The 23,229-nt window shown below is 32.8% G+C and overlaps 1 protein-coding gene across 1 annotated transcript in view; it reads right to left on the bottom strand.

Moving 5' to 3' along the window:
* The window catches only part of LOC129741966 (uncharacterized), a 320,353-nt gene that overhangs the window by 131,064 nt on the left and 166,060 nt on the right, over positions 1–23,229 (bottom strand). The window lies entirely within an intron of this gene.

The following is a 23,229-nucleotide window of genomic DNA, read 5'->3' as shown; positions in this document are numbered from 1 at the left end:
CAGTCCATACGCAAATGCACGCACCCCCAAATGGCCTTAACCCCGGCCAAAAGATTCTGCACAACCTGTGAATCAACCGGTTTTTGCATGTAAACCCATACTTTTTTCAGTTGTTCGGCAGTTCTTAGGACAACCTTAGGTCGTTTAAAAAGGTGCTGCTTCAGAATCGCCCTGTACTAGACGATGGGACGGAGCCCCAAGTCTTGGGAGGGTTGAACATTTTCGGCACGAAATTGACCTTATTGTCCGCATACCACTTCAGCACGTCCTTGGAGTAGTGGCATGTGGCCTAATCCGGCCAGAAGATTTTTGGGATGTTATGGGCAGCAGCCGCTTCTGGAGGCACTCTTTCATGTATCGACATCGTCATTGTGTCCTGGGTCACGACCAAGGTTGCCGATAGTGCCATTCTCATCGAAAGGATACCGTATCATGTCCCATCTCGTTCCCTAAGAAATTTCGAGCCGCTAAGATTAAACAATTATGGAAGAAATGAATTTTATAATCCATTTGACATCTCTTGTAGATTGTTCAACCAAGTGTATGTGTATTTTGATTTTAATATAAGTAAGGATAGTTTTAAGCGTAGTTTAAGTAACCAGTCTGTATGATATTAAGTTATCGAAGACCGTGAACAATAAATAAATAAAAAGTTCTGTGTTTTTGAGAAAAAAAAAATCTGTTTTTCTGTGATTTTACAATACCAATCTTATCGTTCATTTTTAATTCAAAGTAAGATATCATAATTTGATGATGGCAAAAAAATTTTAGTATTGGAAATCAATTCAAAATTCTAAATTTCTGTGAAACCTGTGAATATTTCGAAATTCTGTGTTCTGTGACACAGATTCTGTGATGAAAATTTGCTCAAAACTCTGTGAAATTACAGATTTTTCTATGATTTCGGCAACCTTGGTCACGACAGGTGCACTCCGCTTCTCGCACGTGCAGATGGCTTGCCAAATCAGGAATTTTTTCGCAAATGTGGACATATTCTGAGTGCGGATATGCTGCGGAACGCTGAACTTATCTTTGGCCATGAAAAACAGGTTGCCGGGGATATGTTTGAAGTCGGCCTTCACATACATATGTTTAGTCGTCCATGATGCAGCATTCAACTTTCGTCAGCATGTTGGCCTACAACTTCCTGGCTTCCAGCCTTAGTTTTGGCCTTTTGGACAAAACTTCGGCTCAGGTGCAGCTTCTTAGCCACATCCCGAACGGAGGCGTTCGGGTTTCGGTTGAAGGCCCCAGCTACGCGGTTATGGTTTTTGGTGTTGTACGGAATACTTTTTCCTTCACTTCTGGGCTTCCGATCGGTGGTCAATCGTTCCTCGAACCGCTCAATCACTCGCGACACCGCGGAATTCGCGATTTCCAACATCTTAGCGATGGAACGATGCGAGAGATCCTTGTTCTCGTTATGAGTTAGCAATATTTTATCACGCACGAGCTATTCTTTCGAATCCATTTTCGCGAGTTTTGATCACAGAACTTTGAAACTTGCAGGATGTAAACAATGCACTATGAACTAAATCCCCCCAAATTTTCATTAAATTCTACCCAACGGTTAAAAAGTTAGAGCAATTTCATAGTGTGCCAATTTCATCGTAGGTATCCTTTAAAGCAGTGTGTCGGGTTGAAGAGTTTTACATAGGCCATTTATTAATAGACGGGGTCCAAGGTGCTCCAGATGGGGTGTCGAAAGTGATCGTGATCGTGAATTCCTTATTTTTGTGAAAGCCTGTCGGTGCAATAGATATGAAGCAATCCAATAAAGACACCAAGCGGGAAAACCTATACAATCCATCTTTGCTAGGAAAATTTTTTGCGGGACCCGGTCACACGCTTTTGAAAAGTTTACACTGAATCTAGACTTTTACTCAAGAAACTAACGTAACACATCAAATTCGTAACCGTAGACCAGGGGTGAGCAACCTTTTGAACCAACGGGAGAATTTAAATTTGAAATCTTGTCGGCGGGCCGCATTTAAAATAATATTTTTTCAATAATTAGCAGAGCTTCACGTCATTTTTTAATACATAGCTACAATTTTTCGGCAAACTGAAAAATGAAAGTAAAAAGGAATTCAAGTTTTTAAAAACTGGAATTGAACACGACTTTTTAATACCCGGATTGAAAAGGTACATCAACAAATCTTTGTTATTTTTTAAATTCTCTCTTGTTAAAACTGATGGTACTATTCGTAATCACTTCTATTTAAAATTCTTCTGGAGCTTACCACAGTGATAACTGATTTTTCAGGTTTTCTTAAAGATGCTAGATATGTTGACGGTAAAACAGTTGGTTTAAAGTTTTCAATTTGCTTTTTAAGCGTTTAAGATGATGTTTACTATCTCCGAAGAGTTCTACCATGCGTGTTTTTGAGGTTTAAACGTCTTTGATGTTAAAATGTTCCTTATGTTTTAAAACTGTTTACAGTTTCAAGCATGCGTAATCCTATGCGAGAAAACCCGTTAAAAATAAAAGATAACGCTCGAAATTCGTAAAAAATAACACTTTTCGCAGCCTTGAATTTCAACAATTTTCCACTCCGTGGGAATGTTTCCTGAAAAATAGCAGTCGAATTTCCCATTGGAGTAATCAATTTTCCAATAGGCGCTTCAGAATCGTAAGACTTCTACTGGCAGTCTAACTTTCTTATTCTTCTTTTTATATTAGGGTGATTTGCCAATCGTTTTACAGCTAAGCACATGATTTTGGTTTTCATGACATATTTTAGTAGGTAATTTCAACCAAATTCACTCGATTTTTCTTGTCCATTGCACTCACATAGGATTCGTCTACAAAATCCAAAAGTTCAAGTGTTTAAAAAAGTGACATAAAAATATAAAAAAATCATTTAAAACAGCTTGTCTGTGCCCAATTGTTGCACAGGCAAATTTGATGTCATGCCTAATGTTGTCCGGTTTTTTTTCCAATGAGTGCACATTTTAAAAATCTTCTTAAGGCTTAAGACATCATGTGATCAAAGAGGCTGATATTTGTTACAGAAGCTTATTATCAGATCTTTGTTCAAATGCAATCCAATTTGGAGACGGCCCTTTTTGAAGGGTCTTCCATATAAACCGTAGAATGCGCAATAGAAAAATTCGGACCAAAAATTAAAAAAAAAACTCGAAGCCGCCAGTTTGAGAGTCTGGATTTATCACACGTGAATTTTTTTTCAGAATCTCAAATCTGGCTCTAAATTAAACCGAAGTCATCTCAGTGGAATGTCATTTGACCTTATTTGCCCAGTATTGAGCTTTTTTTTAAAGTTCTACCAACATAAAATGTTATTTTATGAAAATTCCATCGAATTAACCAATTTGTTTAAAAACCTGATTTCAATCACCTATTTACAAGTGAAAAGATAGAAGCACGCGTTCTGTTTTGCCCCCCATTAGCCCTATGAAGAAGATTTGAATTTATAAAAAAAAAATAACTTAAGGACTCACTTGGAATTCGATGATTTTTTTCAAAATGACTATCAATTAGATGCTTAAAATGGAGTCAACCACGCCCAAAGGTTCAGTTCGTTCGACTGATTTATGCTCAAGTTGTACAATTTTGTATAAAAATTTATCTTTTTTAAAAGTGAATTTATTGGAATACCTTCACCATGAACGTGGGTTTATTTGAAATGAAGATTGATGAAATACTACAGAGCATTTCATCTATCTTCTAGAAACATGCACATCATATTGAAACCTTTTCCAACAATTTTCCGGCTGTTTTGATCAAATCAAGTTTCACGAAGTCATGACTTTGTATTTTTCTGAATAATAATTGCCAAATAATGCTTCACTCAAATGTCTCCGATCTAGCTCGATGGCAGATTTGAATTTTTGTGAAAATTGCACATGATAAGTAATGTCTCGGGTCTTCCAACCTTCGACTTCGAGTTTTTCTGGGATTTAGGGTCGAAGTTTTCCTACTGTACAATATTTTGAAAATATTATTATCAAAAGCCAGCGGTTTTTTAAGATTGGTCGTCTCGAAATTTGAGAAACAGAGTTTTTTTAAGAACAATCTTTAGATTTTTTGCATAAAATGTTGAATGCATGGTCAGGATGAAGGAGTTCGAAATAAATCTGATAAAAAAGCAGTCCCTCAAAGCCAAAACAGTTTAAGTGACTTTGACATTTTTCAGGCATTGCAAGTTGCCCGACGGTTTTATACATAGATATGTTTTTCAACACGCTTAATAATATAAAAAAATATATGTATTTATGGAAATATGAAGTGTCTTTGAATAAGGGTTGAATTAGTAAAAATCAACATTGGGTGCATAAAATTCTGAGTGGAAAACAGTTTATTAGAGCACAAAAATTACTAAATAAATTACCCTACTTCAATTTTAAATTTCTTGATACCCTTTCAATTGCAAATGACGATTTTGATAGTGTTCTGGAACGAAGGAGCTCCGTTTGAACCACTCTAACATCAGAAAAGGCTCAGTAGAAACATGGCGATGCTGCGCGCATAAACGGCGGTAATGCGCGCCAAAATCATCGGTTTTCCTCGGACACGAAGAGGTTTTTCCGAAGGATCGAGCCACCGTCGATCCTTGAATAGGTCTCTTTTTCAACCAACCACCAGCGGAGACGGTAACGAAATCAGCGGCCCTTGGGGCCAGAGTTAGAGGTCTAGAGAGACCAAAGTCAGAGTTTCTGTTGGAAAGTCCTTGTAATAATGTCTATTTAAGTAATATGTCAGTAAAATACAGTCCACTAAGCTTGTAATGTAGTATGAAAGAGTGTTTATTATTTTATTATTATTTATTTTCGGAATATCTGATGCAATCGATCCATGCCATCAGGGGCGATCCTGAACAGATAGAAATCGTAATTTAGTTTTAGAATCGAAATCGATTAAATACCTCACAATTTGTACATTTCGACATTGAATCGGTAATAAAAATTAGCTCGGACCAGCTAAGAAAAGAATCCAAAAGATCGAATGATTGAGTAAAAAATGAACGGATCTAAAATTTAGCAAAACATATTTTTGAAGGACAAGAACCTTCACACTCGCCTTCAAAAGTTTGGGCGCACTTTCCGCACAAATTAGCGCATTTTCGGTTTCTTGGCAGGAATCTCTCCGGTAATGAACAGAAAGTTGATATTTTTTTTAAAATTCCGAAAAGAAGGTTTGTTTATTGAAATGTTTCAACAGGTTTCAAATCCCTTTTCTCACAATATTTCATTTGGACCAACCCACTATGCATTGATTATTCTGGGGCAGCGTTTCTACTTGAAACAAAAAAGTCTATTATATTTCCCATTGTGGAAGCTTCTAAAGGATTCGAATGAGCCAAATCGAGTGTCCGGAAGCTTCTTGTGTATTTTTTACCGGAAGCTGTAGACAAATGCACATACTTGACGACACTATTCAGGGAGAGAAGAATCTAATATAGGAAAATTTTCCGGTAAACGTACTGAAAGAAAAGGCTGAACTATTTTCAATTTTTCAAGATGATATTTCCGAGGAATTAAAATAACGTCGGATAGTTTAACTCTTAAGTTAATTTTTCACTATTTGATATTAAAAACATCTTATTTCTTAACAACCAGTTTCCTTTTTTTTTTTTTATCCCAAAATTGAGTTGAGAAATTTGGCAGAAAATGTGTGAGTGGAAAATTAAATAAAGACCAACACGTTTGTTTCCTCAGCGTGTAGAATTGGAAAATAAGGAATCAAAACAGGAACTGTGAAGTGTCAAAAACAGGTGCCCTGATTTGCCTGTGAAGCACAGACTTCTGACTTTTCTTCCGGATATTTCTCACACACAGATTTTGCGCTAATTTTTGCTCAGAGTGCCCAGATTTTACAGACTTTCAAATATGGTTCAATATTTATAAATGATCCGTGAGTTTCTTATTTTAGTAGAAATCTCACTTGTTTGCATTGGCATTTCAATTATCATTCTTAATTTTATTTAATCAGATCTCTAGGTTCCGAGGTAGGAAACGTAGGAAACTGTGTTTGTGAAAAAGTTCTTAACTCGAAAATAACCCGAATACCAAAACCACACCATCAATACCCTTGACTAAACTCTGGTTGGTACCAAATGTGTGGCCTTTGCTTGTGCACTGACAAACACAGACTTTTTTTTCCAAATTGCTCTGATATTTTATCCTCAACACCTGGCATCACTGCCCATAAACGAAGCTACTGGAGCAAAACAAGATAGCTTTACAGTGCAGCCAGTGATCGGTTTAGTCAAAAATAGAACTTGAGATCACAATCAAAGCTGTACACAATTTCACAAAATTTCTTTAAAAAATGTTCACGAACGTTCTAAAGACAAAGCGCATACTCTGAATCCTCATAGATCTGATGGATAGCACACGGTTTCCACAAAAACAGAATTTTTTATCTTTTCCAAAAACTAAACTGTTAGCATAAAAAGCAGGTGTTCACCAACTTTCATGAAACCTTCTCATTGCCAAAACTGTCAGAACTGTCAGGATTGTCAAAAATGTCAAAATTATCAAATTTGTCAAAAGTGTTCAACTGTTCAAATTATCGAAATTGTCTGAATGTTTTTTTAATAATTTGCTTGTTTTATTTGTACGAAAAAAGTCTCATTAACGAAGAATTAATAAATATGAGAGAGTTGAAAAAACTGACATTACAGATAAAAAATATGATAAAATGGACAGTAACATGACACAATGAAACGATATGACAAACTAAATTAGATGTGTTTTTTCTACGGATTGGATGTTTCGGGGCGATAATTAATTACAAGATTTTGCTGGGCAAAACGTACTTATATTGAACGAACAAACGGGTTAAACAATTAGAGCGCGACGGTTCGGATAAGTAATAGACTTTATTGCATAGCTAGGTACGGGACGACACAGGACAGAACACAAAAGACGCGTGTGATCTGCTGGCCGTTTATTGCAAGTCTAATTCTAGGTAGGTTTCTACTGACTATTGTGTGGCGCATGGGTCGTTTCGAGTGGCACTATATTTGCTCGCCTCCTGGAGATGGCGAGATAGAAAGTCGATTGATTGATTGCGTTGACCGTTTGTAGGGATTGCAATGACACCGGATTTTCAGACTAACAAGATGTCATGATATAATTCTATAAAAACGACATGATACGACAAAACAGTACAATATAAAAAATGAGAAACAGCATGAAAAAAGTAAATGATCTGTATGACGAGACATAACAAGTTTGGAAGCGAACGGACTGCAGGGGACAAAAGTGATAAAAATTACAGTTTAAAATTAATCTCTTCTGCAGTTACTTAAAAGTTTTTTCGGGAATTTAGTTTTCATCGGAAAGTTTTTTTTATGATTTCTGGATATAAATCATTAGATTTTTTAGTAAATTTTTAATGAAGTAATTGTTGCGATCCAAAAATACATCATTAGTATCTGATTTCCTTTTTGAAACCTTTATCAAAGCATTTTGAAGATTGTAATTTAAGATTCTGGATGCACAAAATGAATTTATTTTAAAGTGCATTGTAGCTGTTCCTCGGCTGTTTTAAAAGTGACACAGATAAAAAATGCTTTCGTAATCCTCTGATCATGGCCGTATAATTTGAAACGTCTTCAACTTTAATTTTTTGAAAAATTTTCAAAATCCATTCACAATTATTCACAATATTTAAAAAGAATTGATAAATTTCCCATCAAAGTTTTACACATTCTGCTGAAACTCTTAAAAATTTGAAGGAAATAACCCATCAGATCCTGAAAAAAACTTATCACATCTTAAAGACGCTCATTATTTTCTGATGCAGGTCATAATATACTAAAAAGGAAATATTTATTGCCTTTTACATCGGAAAACTCAACGAATACTGGAAATTACATAAGGAAAAATCTCCATTAGGAACACATAACACTTTGACGAACTCATAAGTAACTCTTCTATATGACAAACTTCAAATGTAAAAACTTCAAAATTTATAGAGAAATTTATTGTGCACAGCAGCAGCTTTCAAGTGTCCTTTAAATAACATTATTTACATTTTTTTAATTTCCTGAAAAATCGGCTCAAATACTAGGGACTGATTTTTTTTTAATTCAAAAGCTCCTGAAGTTTCGAAAAAGAAAACTCATCATATTCAGAAGAAACCTTTCCAATTTTTGGAAGAAATCATTATTAAACTCCTCATCGGTTACTCTAGGAACTTATCAAATCTTCCTTGAAGAATTTTTAAAGAACTTTCTCTCTCTCTCCTTAGACTTTATTAAAATATTTACTGATTGGCTCCTAAAATAATTTTCTGAAAATTCAAAAATTCTTGAAAGAGTTAAGTAGGTTTCCCCTTACCGAAATCTCTCTTCTCCAGTAACTTAAAAGATTCTTCAGGAGTATAATTTTTCAAGATTAGTATTTATGATTTCTGGAAATAAATCAATACGTTTTTAAGAAAATTTCAGTAAATCTAAGTCAAAGTAAGTATAATAACAAAAAATAACTAAAAGAGTGCATCGCAGCTGTACTACGGCTGTTGAAAATGTTAAGAGATTCTAAAACATTGTAAATTGTCTTCTAATAAAAAGTCAAATCTAAATTTCTTTATAAAAATCAACAAAATACATAACTGTGAAAAATGAATGAATTTTTAATTATTTTGAAAAAACTTCATCTGGAAGGAAAGACTTTGAAATCAGAGAAGAAAAAGAATCGGAATAAATATATCAGGAAAAAGTTGATTAATTAATTTAAAATTTTCATAAATTCAATAAGCAAAATTTAAAATCAACCAAAAACTCAAAATTATCTCAAAAAAGATTCGAATAAAAATTCTAGTGAACGATTCATAATCAATGATAAAAGATTAAGATCAGTTCAAATCGATTTATTTCGAAAAAAAAACCTAAAAAAATTGATCCAAAATAAAATAGATTTTTTTATCAAAATTTATGAAAAGAAAATCATGGATTCACTGAAAATTTTAAAATTCATTTCATTTTGAAGTTCAAATGAACCAAACGAAAAAAATTCCAAAAACTGATGGTAATTTTTTAAATTCCTAAGCTTTTACTGAATAACTACATATGTAAAAAAAATGACTTTTGTAGATTTAAAAGGATAATGTAATATGGCAAAATTTGTATCCATTTTAAAACTTTATGAAGAAAACTTAAAAAAAATTGTTGAAGTAACAAAAATGTTTCCAAACTACAATATTTTAACCCAAAAACCCTCGGGAACCAAATGAAAATTCATCAGAATCAAAGCAATTGAAAGATTCCTTTTAATTCAACCACGGTACCGTGGTTGAATTAAAAGGAATGGTGGTTGAATTAAAAGGAATCTTTCGATTGCTTTGATTCAGTTGAATCATTCAACCAAGTAGGCTCATACCACAACAGAGTGAAAATTCATTCCAATGGTCCGTTTAAACGTGATGCTGTCACAATAAAAAGCCTCCATATTTACAAGATGTTTCATTCTTGAATGCTAAAGCAGAAAAATTAAATAAAATCAAAGCGCCAAACATGGAATCGTGCTCCATTTAAACACAGTTTGGAATAAGTAATGTTCGGCTGATGATTTGTTCATTGAAATTTAAAATTCAAATTCGAAGTGTCAGATCCACCTTCAAGATTCATCGAACAATAATTTAGATCAATCTTAACCACCGCCCGAAATTTTTCAACAGGAGTTCAATATCTTAAATTGAAAGCTAGGACAGAGAGATTGTGCATTTCCTTCGGGAATGAACCCCTAATGAAGCTAGACGTTCTACGAAATCAAATTTCCAACCCAGACAAGACGCAGACACCATTCACAGTCGTCGACCAAACAGATCAGATCCTTTCATGTGGAATTCCGAAAAACTAGAGACGACCGACCAAAACAAAAAAAACAAGCAAAATTGAAATCATTCAGCATAAAAAAATAAAAAACCTCTTCTCCCCCGCACTTTTCCTAAGAAGAGGATGAAAGCAACCAAGAGGGCGAGAGAGAAAAAAAAACCTCAACCATATTCATTGGCAAACCAAATTCCGCAAAGTGACTTTTCGTTTCGGTGCTGCCGCGAAATTTACTCAACAACTGAAATAAGATTGGTTTGAAGGCAAAAAAAAAACCATTGCCGAAAATCCGAAAGCCAATACGCCAAAAATTTAACGAAACGACCCCTGGGGAATTTTCACCGCACAACAATCTCGCTTTTCCAAGGCGCAGACCAAAGAAAGGCGCTTCAACAGTTTTTCACGTACGTTTACGATTCAATTTTTTCTTTGTGTCGGTCGTCTTTTCTGGCAAGAAGTTGCTCTGGTCCTTTGCGTACCGAGTCATCTTCCTGATTCTGGTCGGCAAAAGGCCAGAATCAATACAAAAGTTAGGCGACGTGAGTCTGTGAGCGTTTTTCCACCTCCTCCACCTATTCTTTAGGGATACTGGTTGTTTGCTGAAAGCCAAGTGAAGGAACCATTTTCAAATAGATTTTATCAACTGCCTACTGTTGATTTGAGCTTTAAGCTACCCGATTCAATCGGATCGAATACAGCAGATAAGCAGAAGGCGTGAGAGAAAGTGGGGAGAATAAACCCCCAAGGGGTAGGGGGGGATGAATACCAATTTTCAATTTCTTTGAAAGCTTTGTTGTGAAAGTGAAATTTTTAGTAGGTACCGAGAATCGGTTTTGGTTGCAGGGGACGTTTTCTGAAGTTTTTTTTGTGTTTGGTTAAGGTTTGCTGGTCGGTTGTTAGAAACGTGATTTTGGCACACGATCAGATTAAAGTTGGGTTTGGTTTCAATTTAAAGATTCAGTAGATTTGACCGATGATTAAGGCCTACCAAATTTTTGAATCCACCCTTTGAATGTTCAATAGCACCATCCGAGAGTTATTATTTTCTATACATTTCACTCATAATGTGACTCAAAATGTTTAAAAACATTCAAAACATGAAGATAAAATGCCTGCCTTTATGCCTAATCATAAAAACTGATAATGCCCTCTCGATTTCATTTTTGTAGGTATTTACTCGATCGGTAAAATAACTCATATGCAGAAATGGTTTTTTTTTTTTTTCAATCGAAGCGACATAATATTGACAAATTTTCGCTCTTTACCGGCAGTCAGTTTTTTTTTGGTAATTTCGATGCATAGACTTCCGATTGAAAAGCAAAATAAAAAAAAGAACGCACCTCAAATCGTTATTTTGGGATTTTTGGATACAGCACTTTTGAAGAACCCAAACAAACAAGGTCTGGCTGGGATGAGGGCGTCATTTTAGGCTGCTCGTCGTATGTCGGCATCGATGGCCTTTGAACGTGGTTCGAATTTCAATCCTTCAAAATTTGAACGGGTTGCGTGGCTGCTTTTGCAAGGCTAAACGATGGCACACACACGTGTAGGCTTTCGGGGTTCTTTTATGTTGCTGCACTCAAACTAGATTTTGTGCTCTGTTTTGGTCTCGGTAGCATTTTTCCGCTCTTTTAGTTAGAGAATTCATCCCTCCCCCCTTACTCGATGATGTCTGGCGAGAAGGGCGGAAGCAAACAAACAGAAACGTCGACGCGGGGGGCTCATAAAATCATGCATTATATTACAATTTGTTTCGGCTTTGTTCGGAAATTTTGCCTCCCGCAGCTCCGAGTTGCATTCTCTAGTCATACTAATCGGTATGCATTCATCCCCCCTTACCACCTTGCCTTGCTGCTCAACCGGATATAGATACCTAGTTGGTTTTTCGCTGTGCATTCTGTGCTTCCATGTTGGTACTTTACCAAATGTTGAAGGTTGATTAATTTGAGAGGAGGGATGCATTTTTTGCATGTGTTTTTTTTTTTTGCTTTAAATTGCAGCTGTTGCGGCGGAAATCCTGCTGTGAGAGAGCTAATTGTTTTTTTTATATCCTTTCTTTTATCGTGTTGATCATGAGAAAATGCAGGTACATTTGGCACAAATTATGTGTGAGTAACATGGCGGCCATCCGTTTCAGCTGAGAACAAATTGACATTTCTATGACACTGAAACGACATTACAACACTGAAAATTTATAACATTGTTTTCAGTTTCAATAATTGAGAATTTTTTCCACGTAACTTCTAACACATAGCGGATTGATTGAATTGACCACGTTCTAGCAGGAAAAAAAAAAACTTTGTTGAGACACAAACTTCTGGGAAGTACAACCGTTTCTTAGCCATTTTCAAAAGTATCCTAAATTCCGAGATTTTAGACAGAGATCTTTCCAGAAACAATCCCTAATTCAAATTTAAATATTATTATAAAACTAATTCACCAAATTAATTCTGGTGCCTTAGTTGATAATGAATTAAACTTCCCATGTCAATTCCTGAGGAATTTCACCTCTGTTCTGCTCTAAGACTCTGTAGAAAATCACTCGCTTTAGAACGCTGCAGAAAATCACTCATTAGGTATTTTTCTTGCAAAGTTGCAAAAATGATAGCTGTAAATGAATGTTCACAACGTAATTTTTATTTACCTGTATTTCGAACATTGAATAAAAAAATAGAACAAATTAAAAAACAATGGGGCAAATTTATTTTGCCCAAACTGATGGAACATACTTATTTTTTTGAACTGGACCTCAATTTGTAATCGGGCTGAACTTGTGAGTTTTGTGATTCAACGTTATGCCACAGTTCTGAAAATCAACAGAATTAGATTGAGAGTCCATATGGTTTTTCATCAGTAAATAGCTAGGACCTACAAGCGAATGACTACAGTTATAAACAGAATATATATACTTCCCTCAGGAAACTACAAAGTGGCTACATAGAAAGTTTTGATCAAAACTTTTTTTTAATGGTTTGTTTGGAATTTTTGATATTTTTGTTTTGGAATATCATCAAAAGATGATATTCAAAGATTACTCAGTAAATTTCAAATAAGTAGAATTTTTCCAGCATGCAATACGTGTTACCATTTGGAAGTGATTTAAGCAAACTTTTGTATCAGAATCACAATAGGCAAAAAATAGGTTTACAGTCTGGGCCCAATCTGAAAATCTACTGGACCAATTTACATCACAAACACCATTTTGAAATCTTGTTAATATCTACTTTGTTGTTATTTTATTTGTTATCGTAAAATTAAAAATAATCACAAAATGGTTCGATATTAATGTTTGAATTAAACAAAATCTCGATTTATTACGTAATGAATCGAATTCACTACTTACGAGTCACTTCTAAAGCTCTCTGCAGCTATATTTGCAGTCTGTGGTCAGTTGAAAGTCCAAAATAAGCTGTATGGTAAGGTGGTTTTCTGCTCCATTAAGTATTATTTTTATAAGTTTTACTATTTGAAGCGTGTCCTGCAGTGATATGAAGCTAAAAAAGGTACTTTGAATCCAAAAATATCATTTCTCCCAAAAACCCTTTGCAAAATACTGAGCTTTTTAAACAGGCGTTCAGTGAGAATTTCAAAGAGATAAATGTTGAGAAAGAAATGACGAATGAGATATGTGTAAAGAAAAAGCTACTTTCAGATGTTGCGCAAAATTGTTTAAGTAGAGTTGGGTTTAATGTACCATTGTACAAATATGGTATTTATCTGGAATGAAAAAAATAAACAAAAAAATCACAAATGATAAGTTAATTCTTGTCTGAAAGTATGAAAAGGATCAGTCAATTTGGTTTTTCTTTACAGCGTTTTATCTGTAATACAATTTTATTGGACATCCTTCAGCCAAAACATCCAAAAGATCGTAAAGGTCCAAAAGATCCAAACGATCCAAAGGATCCTAAAGATTTCAAAGATCAAAAAATATTCAAACAATCTAAAAGAAACAAAAAATCTTAAAGATCCAGAAGAGCCAAAAAAAATCAAAAGATCCAGAAAAAACTCAGAGATTCAAATGATCCAAGAGATCCAGTAGATCAAAAAGATCCAATAGATCTTAAAGATCCAAAAAATCTACAAGAACTAGAAAATCTCAAATGTCAAAGAAAACTAAATCATTAAAAAGATACAAAAAAAATCCAGAAGGCTCAAAAGATCCAAAAGATCTAGAGCTATCAAAAGATCCAAAAGATCCAAACGATGCAGAATATTGAAAAGATCCAAAAATTCAAAAGAGTCACAGAATTAAAAAGACCTGAAAGATTAAAAAAAACCACAAGATCCAGATGATTCAAAATAGCCGAATGATCCAAAAGATTAAAAATATTTAAAAGATCCAAAGGATTCAGAAGACTAAAATAAGCCAAAAGTTCCATAATATCCGAAAGATAAAAAAAAATACGCAAATGATCCGAAAATGCCAAAGAACTGGTCGAAAAAAAACTGTATGATTAAATAGGTTAAAAAAATACGAAAATCCCAGAAATTTCAGAAGAACCAAAAGAGCCAAAAGATCCAAAGAACCCAGAAGATTCAAAAAAAGCCAAAGCAACTAAAAGAACCAGCAGATCTAAAAGAACCAAATATTTCCACAGATAAAAAATAAACTAATAGATCCATAAGATCCAGATGATTTAAAACAGTCAAAAGATTCAAATGATCCCAAAGATAAAATAACCTTACAAAAACACAAAAAATCTAAAAGATCCTCCAAATGAGCTAAAAGATCCAAAAGGGCCAAAAAATTCAAAATATCCAGAGCATCCGAAGGATCCCAAGGATTCGAATGATCCAAAAGATTCAAAAGATCCAGAAGATGCAAAGGAACTAAAAGACTTAGGAGATTCAAAAGAGCTAAAAGATCCAAAAGATTCGAATGGTCCAAAAAAGACCCAGACGATTCAAAAAGTTAAAAGATCCAAAAAAAAATCGAAAAGATCCCAGAAATCCAATAGAGCCAAAAGAGGCAAAACACAAAAAAAACATCCAAAGGACACAAAAGCTTACAAAAATTGCAAGTATCTTCAATCTTAGAAACGAGAATATCATTCTTTTTCTCCAACTCGTCGATCTCAAATAGGAATCTTGATGAATTTCGAACCCAATTCGATATCCATTAAGAATGAAGAGCCAGAAGCAAAGACACTGACTTTTAAATAGTCAAACAGTCTCAAAAGCTTTTTGTCGATATAATTCATATTTTTCGTAAGCTTGAAACTTCGATAAAAAATAAACCCAATTTCTTCTGAAGTCTGAAAATTTCCCAATATTGTAAGCAAACATAACAGCCTTCAACATTATTTTTCTACTAAACACAAACGTTGAAGATTTGTATCGAAGACTCGATGTTTGATATAATGAAATAATTTTATAAAATTTGTTTAGATATCATAATTTGATGAAACTTCAACGTGTTAAAAACTTTCCAGAAACTGATTTTTCAAGATTTTAAGCGATTTTCGCGTTTTTTTTGCTTGTTTCTCTATACTTTAAACCAATTTTTAAGATATGGGCCATATTTCACCAAATAATGTTTCTTGAGTTATCTATACTTAGAGTGTTGAGTTTGAAATTATTGACCTTCGAACTTCGAACTTCGAAAATTTAAGCTAACAATAAAAATGTAAAAATTCTTTTTTTTTTGTGGAAATGTTGTCACAACTTTTTTCTTTTTTGCCTAGATTCATCAAAAGCAAATTGTTATGAATTTTGTACTTCAATTTTTTCCCAATTTATCATTTTTTTTAATGTTAGTAACAAATTTTTAAAAAATGAACAAGGCCGGAACAAATATCAATTTCTTCTTTTGTCACCCCCTTCGAAATATCCAAAAAAAAAAACCCGAAGGGGGGAATAAATAAAGTTTGATGTATTTTATGAAAATTTTGAGAAATTTATCAAATATTCGATAGATTACAAGAGCAAAAATAAGATTGTAGAAGATGGGAGTTTTATTACCTTTTGTTTTCTTGATTTTATTAAATTTTTCGATAAAAAATCACTTGATTTTTAGGATTTGTTCAATGTTATAGTATGCAATTTTGTTGCATACAATCTTTCGTGCAATTAATTCCAATTTATTTGTTTTTCGCATTATTTTTTATCACTCCCCCACCCTCGCGATGTTCCAACTCCGAGTGAAAAAAGAAGCATTTAAAATTTAAATAAGATTTAAATACTGAAATTCTTAAAAAATATTTTGATACGATGATGGCACATAATGTATTGCTATCGTCATGCTGTATTCTTGTTATGTTAAATTAAAAAGAAGAAAACAAACATATTGTAATTGTGGTCAATTTTTGGAAATTTTTATCATGTTTTCTGAAATTCAAAGATTTTGGGCCTTCCAAAAAGTAAAAAATAAGCGTTGGGCCTTTAAATGATGTTAATTAATTGAAGGATTTTTTTAGTTTACAAAAGCTATTTATACAACAAACTGTTTTGGTTTTGAATAAATAAAAATACTACAAATCCTATTTTCAGATAAAAAAATTTACTCTCGAGGACATTTTCCGGTGTTGTAAAAAAATTGTGCATAAAACTCGATATTTACCGCAAGTTCGTTGGTTAAATTTACGTCTTCTGCTGGATAAATCCACCAAGAGGTTAACCAACGAACTTGCGTAAAATATCGAGTTGCAACGAGTTGCACCCAATATCTTTTACAATACCGTAAAATACCCATGAGAATAAATTTATTTACCAGAAAGTAGGATTTGTAGTTTTTTATATACTTAAAACCAAAACAGAATCGAAAAGAGGCACTTTTTGACACAGCACAATTGGGAAAAAAGTGTAAAAACAGCGAAGAAATTCAACATCATACACGAACCACATCTATAAAAATATACTTTCCTTTAGTGAAAATATCCGAAAAATCGATTGGATAGTTTCGAACCAATTAATTACTAGTGCCATTTTAACCCATTTTGTAAACAGTCCAAAAAAATACTAATATGGACTTAAAAATTTTGAAAAAAACAGACCTACTTTGTGTGATTTTTTTCAATGAATCAAATGAAGACTATTTCAGCCACCGCACGCATCGAAAATGGATTTACAGTTGTTTTTACCCTCAAATCTCTTTAAATTAAGTACAAACATGCTTTTTCTTAACTATATAAAACGTGGAGGAATTGAGGGTAAAACAGCTATGACTACATTTTCCAATGCATTGCACAAACAGCCTTCATTCGATGTCTTGGAAAAAATCACACAATATTGGTCACATTTGGTCCAAAGTTTTCAAGTCCGCACTTACTTTTGGCATAATTAATTGACAAATATAGGGGAATTGAGAGTAAAATCAGCCTTAAGTCCATTTTCCGAAGCGTTGTATATTTTACAACTGTACAATTTTCATGTCTAATTATATTTAAATTTAAATTGTCATTTGTGAAAAAATTCCACTATTCAAAGAGAATTGGTTTGAAACTTAGTCAAGAAGGTAAAAAAGATATGAGGAGGAGCGCTTTTCAATTTTTTTTAAAAACAAAGGATTAATTTCCATATTTTTTCAGGCACCAAGTGTTTCTAAACAAAACAAAAATTCAAACGTCCCAGTAAAAATCAATCAATATCTTTGACGAACTTGTTTGACATAATTCAATGTTGTAAATAAGTTTCGTAAGTAAGATAAGCTGAACAGCAGCATTAGTTCGGAATAGAGAGTAGTGAATTGTAGCTCGAACAAGTAAACGTACATACACACCTAGATTTAGACAATAATACTCGAACAGTCGGAACACTAGTGAATGTTTTGATGAAAGATATGAATGAACGAAAAAAAAACGAGCACAAGGACCCACTCTTGTGACAGATCGTCATCGCCAAGTATTTTCCCGGAATAAACTCGAATTTTTGTTGGATTTTTTTCTCTGTTTGTAACAAGTATGCCGATAAATATTCTGTTTTAGCGAAAAAAAAAATTCAGAATTTCTGTAACTTTACCCAAAGATTCTGTGATACAATTTCCATAATTTTTTTTGAAAATTCTGACAAAATGGGTCTTTTTTATTTTACTTTAGAAAAATCAATTAAAATCAAATAAAAAAACCAAATTGAGAAATTCAATATTTTTACTTAGATTTTATATTTAGAAAGTTTTTGAAACTAGAAAAATCTGTTAAATCTGTGAACGTTTCCTAAATTCTTTGACACAGATTCTGTTTTCATCATTCTGTGCTAAAAAATCTGTGAAATTAAAGATCTGTGATTTCAGCAACCTTGGTTTGGAATGGTAGGATTTTCGTATAATTTTCCAAAACGGCACATACTTGTTTAGCAAAAATTTTGTTTTGTTAAAGATGCTTTTATATATTTTTTAATTTAATAAAAATCTGGTCTTGTCATTAAAATTAAAAAAAATACAAAATATTCATTCAATGAGTTTTTTTTAAATTGTCATAGGAAAATTCATTTGCTTCCCTGTATCACAATTCAAATCGAGGCGATTGAAGCCAACTGTTTCCAGCTCTGGATTGCATCTAGTTTTTGAGTACGGTCTTGAATCGAGTCTAATTTTTACCGTCTGGTGGTTTGTTTTCGTTTAAATGGCAGCACTAGCAGCAGTTTTTTTGGCTCAATTCTTTCTCATTCTCTGTCAATGCCAGCAATGGTAAACCGTTGAATATGTTCGTTTGTCACTCAACTTGATTCGTCCAATTGGAGAGATTTTTCTCCGGTTCTTTTTCTAGTCTCTGGCTGAACTACACTACTGGTGATGGCTGTCAATATTGACTCTTGATTTAGAAACGTGTGGATTTTGGATGCCACTTTTTTCGGGGTCCAGAATCTGCAATAGCCCTCAATCACGTTCCGAATTTGTTCGGTCACATCTTGCTGATTGGTTTCGGTGTGAATTGTGGGAAAAAACGAGAGAAAAAAACAGTATATTTCAACTCGTTGACCGTATCGAGATTCTAGCTGGGCAAATTGAATCAAGCTTCCAGTGCAATGAATCGTCATGATTGAATTAATCGATCGATTCGTTGTCTTTTCTTGTTCTATTTTCGAATGCTAAAACACTCTAGGTTAGGGGGGATGATTCTCGGTTTGGTTTCTTCTATTCGTTTACTGCAAAAGAGTGGTCCTTGGAAAAGGAGTTCAAAATTTCTCAAAAAAAATCCAATCGTTAATTGCATTTACGACCTGTGTTAGCCTTTAAGAAACCTTTTGAGGATACTAGAAAAAACTAGATTTTCAGATCAATATTTGATGATAGGATTTCCTTCACCTGTTTCTAAATTAATTTACACAAATGAAGTTTGTTCTTTCCAGAATTTTTCTCGTTGTCTGTGAATAAAAAAAAAATATTCAAAAATGTTATTTTAAATATTATTTTCCTGAAATTAAGTTCATTTTAGAGAATTTATAGATTTTTCGTTTGCCCGGAAAACCGAACCTAGTGTCACATGACACGCTCAATTGAAGGGCAATTGAACGTGATGCTAATGGAAGCTCAAACAAGTTCAAATTGCCGGCTGGCAAACAACAGTAAGGTACACTCTTCAGTAGAAGGATAAAGTTCCTTCAAAAACAAAAAAAAAGGTCAAGGAAACAGGAAAGAAGGGCATCAAGAGTCCCTTGGACTAGACTAGACTGTGAAGGAAACCAGCAGCGAATGCACTTGTGCTTCGTCACAAAATTCTGGAACCAGAGCCGGATGAGAGAACAACAGATTTTGTTTTTTTTTTCTGTCGCTTGCGTTTCGGTTTTGGGCTTGTTTTTGCTTTCGAGTTTTCGTACCTTACCTAAACGGAAACTGCGGGAAAATCGAGACTGTTGACGGTCTTGGTTCGGATGCGTTTTTGAGGAGATGATCCGCATTCCGCACTTTGGTCATTTGCAATCTGTGTGTGTCACACGCAAGGTTTCAAAGTCTGAGCATGATAGAATGGAACCATCTGCTTGTTATTTTGGTCTTTCTGAAGTTTTTTAATGGTTTGGAGACCCGCTCTCCGCTTTTTGAGACCAGACTTCTATTTTAACGGTGGTTGGTCAGTTTCTTGCTTGCAAATTTCTGTTCATTTATCTTATCTGTGAAATTTTCTTACGCCAAATGAAAAGTTATGAACAATATTCTGTCAACATCATTCAATGCGATATAGAAGAACATAAATCTTTTATAAGGAATTTTTCCAAAACGTTCGCGAGCCAGGTTGTCGAAACTATTTGATCATTCACAACTCTCTTTTTCATTTCATCATCTGAAATTGTTTTAAAATAAATAAATGAATTAGGTAATTACAGTTTTGGGTCATCTCCTGAACTTAAAATGTTGTTCAATTTGGATTGGGTGGCCCACGATTCCCCACCATTTTTTTCAAAATCCAAAAAATATTGCGTTTTTAAAACAGTCAGAGCTTGGAAAAAAAATTAATACAAATTTTAAAAAATTGCCTAATAATACTTTAGAAATGAAGAAAACCATACCATCTATCTTTTTCATTTAATGTTTTATGTTAAAAAAGCAAAGAAAAAATGGCCCATGATTCCCCATTTACCCATTTTGCATCACATCTTATATCACTCTTAGACTACGATGTTTCATTTTATGACACTATAAGCGTTCACATTTTGAAACTAATTTTTAGTTGTAAATTTCGAATCGCTATTCCACAAGCCCTTTGAATCGAAATTAAAATCTTAACACTCAAAAACACTACCTCCTCCTTGGAGTGGAAATTCTTTAAAAACTATAACTCAACCATTTCGGAAATTAAACCAACCATTTTAACATCAAATACATATTAAACACATCAACAAGCAATTCACCGATAGTCAACAGAATTTAAAAAAAATTAATCGCAGTGTCCATTACTTTATTTCTTATCATTGAAATTATAAAAAAAATCTTCATTTTATGCTGATATTAAATATTCTTCAAAAACTAATTTAAGCCTTAATTTTTTTTTTTGGGGTTTCTTGTCCTTCTAGATGTGCAATGACACATTCAAAAGGGTTTTGATTACACAAGGGCACAAAATTAACATTAAAATGCATAGAATTCAAGAGCCGATTTTTTATTAATTTAGGTGCTCTGAATCCAAATTACAATTATTATTTTATTTTATCTATAAGCTTTTGTTTTTTAAAACACTTTAGAAAATAAGTTAAAATCGTTTTAAAAATGTCTGCACTATTTTGACAAAACTGTACAACGTTACAGACTTAGAAGTTCTGTAATGTCAAGAATACATGTAATGATATCTTTTCAAATTTCCAAAAATTGTAGAATTAAAATTTTTGAATCAATTTTTCCTCTGAAGTTTGGCTAAATATTATTGTTTGATTGAATGGAGGCAAAAATAAACAAATTCATAATCAGTTGTCTTTTATGTTGTATAATTGGTTCATCAGTTATAAATGATTTCAAATACTTCATTCATATCTAATAAATTTTAAAACTAACTAGCTGACCCGGTAAACTTCATTTTACCTTTAAATAAATCAATCGTATTAAGGATTGAATTTTATTTAAACGTCCTTACGAAAGTCGAAAAAGTGAGATTCTAGAAACTGTTATTCAAACCATCTCCGACTCGAAAAATCTTCGGATACCAAATTTCCTTTCATTCGGACCGTCCGTTTATTCGTGATAGTGTTACAAAAAAACGCCTCCATTTTTATATATAAGATTAAAACATATCACCAAAACTACATTAGAAAAACCAAACCTGACATGCTTCAAGTTCAGAAGCCTTCAATATTTCAAATCAAATCATTAAAACATAGGCGCATGAATAACTGCTAAATTTTATGCTAAGTTTATAAAATGATACAACTTTTTTATGAAAAACTTTCCTTCTAAAACCTTATCTATTCTATCTACATTATGTTTATTAATTTTCAAACGAATTTTCCTAATTGAACAGTTCCACTTTTAAAATTTTTGATTTTTTTTAGATAAGTTCGTCTTTGTTTCTCAATTCTTGATTTTTTGTGTTTGGAAATCATGTTGTTTTAGAATCTATCAATCTAAATAAAAAAAGTAGGAAGTATTGTTTGTACCATTTTCTTTCATTTTTATTTGTTTTATTTTTTAATCAGTCTAAATTTTTAAACTAATCTATGAAAAGTTCAAAAAGTATTTCGAAGTTGCAACACTAAAGCTAAGTTTTAATGCACAATATTAAGCAAATTAGTATTTTTTGTGTTTACAGTATTTCAAACAAGTACTTAGAATTCCATATTTTTGTTTTTATCAGTTTCTTTATGATTCTTCAAGAAATCAATTCCCAACCTTCACTTTGTCAGAATGAAATATAAAAAATGATCAAAGTCAGAGATTTCACCACTGACACTCTGAAAACCTATATGAAATTACCTTTATTCCTCCTGTTCCTTCCTCCTTACTCAAATTAAATTAAATTAGCTACACGGTATGGTTTGAATATGGTTTAAATAAATTCTTCTAAATTCAAAATGGATTTCTTTTCCTGATCGAGAATTGAAATTTCAAATCGTGAGTATTTTTACTAACAAATTCATGTTTTATTTCTGACATGATCTGAACTTTATTTTGGAATCCTGATTCAATTTCTTCTTAAATCTGGTTTCATTTTTAATGTTATCTATTTCTGCACTTATTTTTATATCAAAAGATTTAAACTCTTGTTTGATTGAGGTTTTAATTCGTGTTAGTGTTCTAGAGTTTCGTAAATTTTGATATCAAATTTGTAAACTAGACTGCTTGAAATTCATTTTCAGGCATATTTCCTATTCAGGAGTTAGGATAAGGAACATCTATTTGAACAATTTATTTATGACTTCCGGAAAAAAATTGATTTGAATATTTTATTCTGATTCATTTTGAATCATCAAAGTAAAATTTATTGTTTATTCAAGTCTGTGTCATGGTCATAAGTTGGAAAATGGTTTAAGAAAACAATTTTTTCAAAAATTGTGCATTTTTGGTACTTTTATTATTTCTGACTAAGTTTGAATTTTGAGTTTGGGTCCATAATTCTTCTGCAAATTTTCAAAAAAAAAAATCGCCCATGTTGAAAAAATTCAGTCTCGAAAATCTAATTTTTATAAAATAAGACAAAGTTTGCCAATTTGCCAATATGTTACTCGATTTTGTTGATTTTATTTGCAAATTTAAACTCAAATTTGAATATTTTAATTAAAAATATATTTCAGTATTTTGTATCCAAATTTTTGAGCAAATTTAATCAAAATGAAGAATTTTTATTTTTTTTTTGTTTTTATCCCGAGGGATTTCAAGAATTTTTGAAACTAAAAATATGATTTGAAATTTACTGATGTGTTTTGATATAAAAATCAGGTTTTCAAGTACTTTTCTTCATGATTTGAATTATATATTTAATTTCGATATTGGCGGATATTTTGGTAAATAAACCAGAAATTGCATGGCCCCGGATATAAGCGGAAATATTTTTGGTTAGCTTAG

The sequence above is a fragment of the Uranotaenia lowii genome, chromosome 1 (genome assembly GCF_029784155.1).
Source record: "Uranotaenia lowii strain MFRU-FL chromosome 1, ASM2978415v1, whole genome shotgun sequence".
Classification (NCBI taxonomy): domain Eukaryota; kingdom Metazoa; phylum Arthropoda; class Insecta; order Diptera; family Culicidae; genus Uranotaenia; species Uranotaenia lowii.
This window is presented reverse-complemented; position numbering and strand designations above follow the sequence as displayed.